Here is a 6,000-nt window from a genome sequence, read left to right on the forward strand (position 1 = left end):
AAGTAAAAGCCAAACATGAATCTGTTGCATTTTATAGTCACTGGACTATCCAGGATTTGAGAGTTTCATGAATTAATGCCTGAAGATTTTAAGCTTTCTAAGCCACATCCACGAGCCTGGTCTCTTTGTCAGTGTTGTGTAACTCAAATTATCGGAGACATTTTACTGAGGTGGAAGAACCTGCATGTCCACTGCTACATATTCTACATTCTCCCGTCCTCGCTGATCACACCCAAACACTGGAAGGAGATAATCATCCCGTTCAGGTAGAGAAGCAGCTCCCCTGGGAGCCAGCAGTTAGCAACTCACACCAGGACAGCTACACCGGCATCCACCACGGGCACAACTGGTTTTCACTGGCACAGCGAACAATAGAAGCCGTTAGTAAAAGTGACGCTCAGATGAATTTGTCAGTCTCCTCACGTACTGAGCTCCGGGTTTTGGCAAAGGGCTGTCCTAGGCTGGAAGACTCCAACACCTCAATCCTGTTCCAACAGCAGATGGGGCTGAAGCCTAACTCTATTAAGAATATCCGCAGACACATCCGCGGTACCAGGGCGCTCATATTTCATACACTGACTAAATATGTTTCCAGACAAAGCGTTCTGCCAAAGAGTCCGTGCCAAAAGCTTTCTCTGGATGACCTAAGAGATAGAAAGCCTGCCAGATAGAGATCAGCCCAAGCTTTCAGCCTTTGTTTTAAATATACAGAGGAAAATGCCTTCATATTTTTTTTCTCTCTCTGCCAAGATTTGTTGCTTCAACACTCCACAAAAGCCCATATATTGTAAGCAGAAAAATTACATTGAGAAATAACTCTACTAAAATTAGAGAGCGCACAGGTGTGAACTTGCATTCCATACCCTGGCTAGCACCTTCCTTTCATGTACTTAACAAAAGGAGTAAAATTACACTAATGGGAGTCGAAACTAAATGCTTTCATGGACAAGGTATTTCTCCGTTACCTAAAACCTCAGAACAAACAATTTAAACAGAAGGATTAGTGTGTGTGCCTGTGGTTCTTAAGGTTTAACTGGGTGGTATTATTTCTCTGAGATGGCATAAACTGCACTTGCGCTGGAACACTATCATACACTGGACAGCTTTACGGCCTGCCGGGCTCCGTGGCTTCTGCTAATAACACTGGGGTAGAAATGAGAAAGCTCACTGTCCTGCGCTGAGAGCCACTGACACCAGGGCCTTCTCCTCCAACCCAAACGACTGCTACACTCGCTGTGTGGATGCCAACCACGGGGGACTTCACAGAACCACATCACGATACCCCACCCAGGAAAAACAACCACAGCACGGGCAGAGGGCTCTGCAAATGTACAACCCACATGTCCTGGGAGTCCCACACCTGCAGCGATTTGGCTTAAAAATAAAAGGATGTGTCCATGTAAATGCAGAAAATGGGTAAGATGTGTTTGTGGAGATACTGCCCTTCAGCAGCTGATGGAAGCGGTTTGGTGACAACCATTCTCTCTAACATGGCTTTTGACACAGCTTGTGAAGCAGGGAAGAGCCGCTGACTTCTCGGGTTTATAAACTACAATGGGGTTTCCAGCTGCCTTCTGCACGTGCGGGCCGAGCAGCTCCTGTAGCACTCTTTGAGACCACCCGCAGGTGGAACAAAGCAGAAACACGCAGGAAAAACCACAAACAAACCAATTCAGCATTGTGCTGCTTCAGTACTCAAAGCAGCAGCCCTCCTATGCTACCTCAGATTAAATTCACAGCGACCTTTATATACCTAAACAAGTGTTTACCTTCTAACAATAGAATAACTCAGGTGGTTTCTTCATTGCGGCGCAACTGAAAGTGATTTTCCCCATGTTTTCCTCTCCTGTTAAAGAAAATACACTTACTGCTGCAACTACAGAGACCCTGTGATGATGGGTAATTACAGTGATAGTGATTATGAGCACTAAGAGGACCAAAATCTTCCTTCAGTCTGAGAAGCTGCAGAGCATCCATCCTCAACGGGAGAAGGCTGCTGCTCCCACTGCTGGTGACATGGCAGGGGGCAGCAGAGCCCGTTGAAGAGAACCCAAACGCACACCAACACAGCTAAAAAATATACCCCGTAGAGTAGTTCGCTACTACTCTTACCCTACTCTTCCAAAGAGCCAAGGTCAACAAGATATGCAGGCAGCCACACAGCAGATCTGGTGATACTCCGTAACATCCCTGCTCCCGTGACAGCCCATGAAGTGCTAAGGAATGTGAGCGTGTACCCTGCAGAACTCCTGCTCTTCTGAAACAAGGAGTTCAGAGGAAAAACCTTAGGTGGAGATACTCCATCTCTGCAAAATCAAGGCAGCACCAACCTCAGACGTTAAAGACAACCCAGCTGTAGGCTTCCTAAACAAGCACTAAGGGTAAACATCAGCACTGCGCATTTCATCCCTGTCTCTCAAAGCCCTTTGTGGGAGCCCATAAACATTAACACCTCACTATTTATCCAGGGAAACTCTGCAGCACAGCGACGCCAAGGAACTAAACTTCAGCAAGTGAGTCACAACGACAGGAACGAGCACAGGCAGACATGCTCGGCTCCTAACGTGGTGCTGCAGCCAGCAGATCCCGACGCTTCATTCACTAAACGGTTGAGTCAGCACAGAGAGTTTATCAGCATTAAAGGCCAAATCGGTCTCTGTGTAAATGAGAACAAGACTCCTCATTTCAGTCTGCACGCAGGAAGGCTCTGCCTGGCTCTGCTGATTATCAAGCAACCAGGAACGCAAAAGTGTACTTCACTTTCCCATAGAGAGGGAGATGGCAGCAGATCTGGAATTGCAGTGTGAAATCATAAGCTGAGACATCCAGAATCCTGCATAGAAATGCACAAATCTTTTCCCGACTCATATTTGTTGAAATCGTCGTCGTTGAGTGCACCAAAGATAGTAATAAACATGCATTTCAGGCATTTTCCCTTTGTTCCGAGTAATTTTAGGCTGGCAGGTCTCCTTTAGAGGCATGCTGGCTGAATCACAATGAAGGCCTTCTCCAGCAATACTTTATACTAACATAATCCAATTAAAAGGAACTTAATTGGTGTGCAACATTCCCTACAATTTCAACATTTTAAAAATGAATAGTCTCAGTAAGTACCAGATGGTGACACGTACTAATTAATCAGGCCCGCTCAATGAACGAGCATATTAAAATGAATGCACCTATTAGACATGTGTTTTCCATGCTGCATGCTGCAAAAAGCCCTCCCCTTCAACAAACGCCCGTGACACTGCGGAGCAACACGCACAAGCGCGCGTTTCCTCATCTGTAGCTGGAACACTCCTGGCTCTGAGCTCTCCTCCACTCACTAGGTGTGCTCGCTGCAGACCTCCTTTTGGTTGCCCTCCTCCCGGTGTTCCAACGTGAGCACCGCTCTCCGTGAAAACGGGCTGGCGAATTTTATGCTGCTGAAACAATCGCATCCGTCAGCCTTCTTGTCATGACAGCAGCCCGATAAATCGCTGCTGAACGAGCCACAAGCCTCTCAGCGTTGGCAGGCATGTCCTCAGACTGAAAAAATAATTAAAAATAAAGACTCCAACCCAGGTTTCCTATACAGGGCTGCCCAAACCAACCACTACGGCTTTGTGGGTTTGTCTGAGCCACTTAAGAGGGATCTGGACAGTCACCGATCATCGTTAAGAGCAGGGTCAGTCTAATGCAGCAGGAATAAAGCAATGGTTACTGTATGCCACTATCTGATGTGTGCTCCTCATAAAACATTTGCAAATGTTTTCAGAGACTTTTCAGATGCTCCCACTTCACGGTCCTGCTTGGGTGGCAGGGGGCTGCAGAAAGGCTCTGTCTCCCTGAGGGTGTCAAGTGTTAAGGCCACTGAACCATCCAGCAGGAGTAACTGGGGCCACGAACAGACGTGACATGCACTAATTAGGTTGCTTTCATCTTTCACAGCATAGAAAATGTTTTCTCCTTAAGCTTTACATCATTTGTCGGACTTCAAAGGGAAGCGGAGCCCCAGGTGAGGGTACCGGCAACATGTGTTATGTATGTGGGATGTGATGCAGAGAGGGGAGCTCCGCAGCCAGGGGAGTCGCGCTCCCAATTTGAAGGCATGATGAGCAACAGGCTTGTTGATGGTTCAGTGCTCGCAGCACGTATTAATGACATGTACATCGAGCAACAGCAACAAAACCAAACCCCGGGTGCTCTAACGTACCACAGCGCGGGCTGGAAATAACCGCCAAAGTACCGATATTAAACCGGCACGAGCAGCACACTCACGGATCCCACAGCACCTCACAAAGGTGCATGAGCGTTTTACAACCTGGATTTTCCTGGAGAAGAGCAGCGCAACGCCATGTGGCCCAAGATCCAGAAACAGGCCCTGACACTGAAGTGCGATGCTCGGGCTGGTCATGGCACTTCCCGCACACAAGGTACAACACCAGGAAGAAATGTGAAACTCAGTAACTCAGTACCCCAAGGACTCCAAGAACCCCTGGTTGCAACCTTGCTGCGAGACCGTATGAAACAATGAGGAAACCAACTCCGAACTCGCCGTGTTTTTAACCTGCCACACTATATTTCCCTCTCGTTTAAAAACGGTTTAAAGTTACATAAATATTTCATAAAACTAAGCGAGTGAAGGCAACCCACGAACGTTCCCTCTGCCTAGAACCTGTAAGCATAAACCATGATAGAAATACCCAACGAACTGGAGCAAAAGCCTGCCTAGGGCTAGACAATCTGTAACGCTTCAGAAGAAAACAGGCATTTCTTCACAATTTACCTAACCCAAGCAGATAAGGCCACGGAGCAGGGAAAAGGCAAGCAATGTCCCCAGGAGCTGCCCAGGTAATCTGATTAGATTTTGCGTCATCACATTTCGACCACAGAACCCGGTGATAAGGACAAGCTCTCACGCTGGGTGTTGAGGCCCAACAGTCCAGCCACGGTGCGGGTTTGGATACCAACCCTGAAGTGGCCTGGTAATAAGAAGAGATTCTGAACTGGAGAAAACTATTCATACTTTTGGGGTTTGGGTTTTTTTTCCTGTGTTTTGGAAAGACTCATCATTTAGCAGTAGTAAAACTGAACTTTATCATGACCAGACAGACACACCCACACGATATTACAATGATGATTGGGCCAACAGCACACAGTGTATTCATTAGGGATACTTGCACTGAACATTAGCTTACTTTTGGAAAAGAAAAACACACTAAGGTAAGCTGGACTTACAGTTTGTTTCCCTACCCTCCTAAAAAGGATAAGCACATCAGGAACAAGTTTGATAATGAGAATTAAAAAAAAAACAATCCTCGATGTCAGTGTATTTAAGTCTGTCCCAACCCTGTTTAAAGAAAGTTATACTCCCGGAGCATTAAAAACACACAGGTTTGACTCTTCCTTGACCAACCTAATTATCTTTGCTTTACCTTTCCCAGGCTCACTTGAAATCCTGCCCTTTGATCTTTCTTGCTGGATGTTTAGGCACATGAAAACATCTAGAAATGTTTTTTACCAAACCTTTACTCAGTGCCTCCAGGACGTACCCAGGAGAGACAACGATGAAATACCTGAAAAAGATTTTACTGCCTCTCTAGTTACAAACCCCACTGACGGTTGTGGTTATCCTTCTGCTGAGCACAGCTTGAGAATGAAAGCAGCGTATGTTGTTGCTGTTTTATCGAATCCATCAATTCTGCGACTTCATTACATTTAAAACTCTCTCCCTTGGACTACTGCAACCTCTGGCTCCAAAGATCTTTACGTTGAACCCCTGATGCAGTAAAAGCTGCAACTGCCAAAAATATATCAATTCTGGTTTAGCAAAGTAGCTTGTGGATAGCAGAATGCAAAATGGTATTAGAAAGGACATGAAGGATCTTGCTGACAAGCAGCCCAAGACAAACCACTGCAGTACCAGGAGCAGATAACTTCTGAGAGAAGTAGCGGATCGCAGCCAGTGTAAGAGGTCAGCTAGATAAAATATCGTGGAGAAGCCAGATTACCCTCCAT

This window comes from Gallinula chloropus (assembly GCF_964237585.1).
Source record: "Gallinula chloropus genome assembly, chromosome: 9".
NCBI lineage: Eukaryota > Metazoa > Chordata > Aves > Gruiformes > Rallidae > Gallinula > Gallinula chloropus.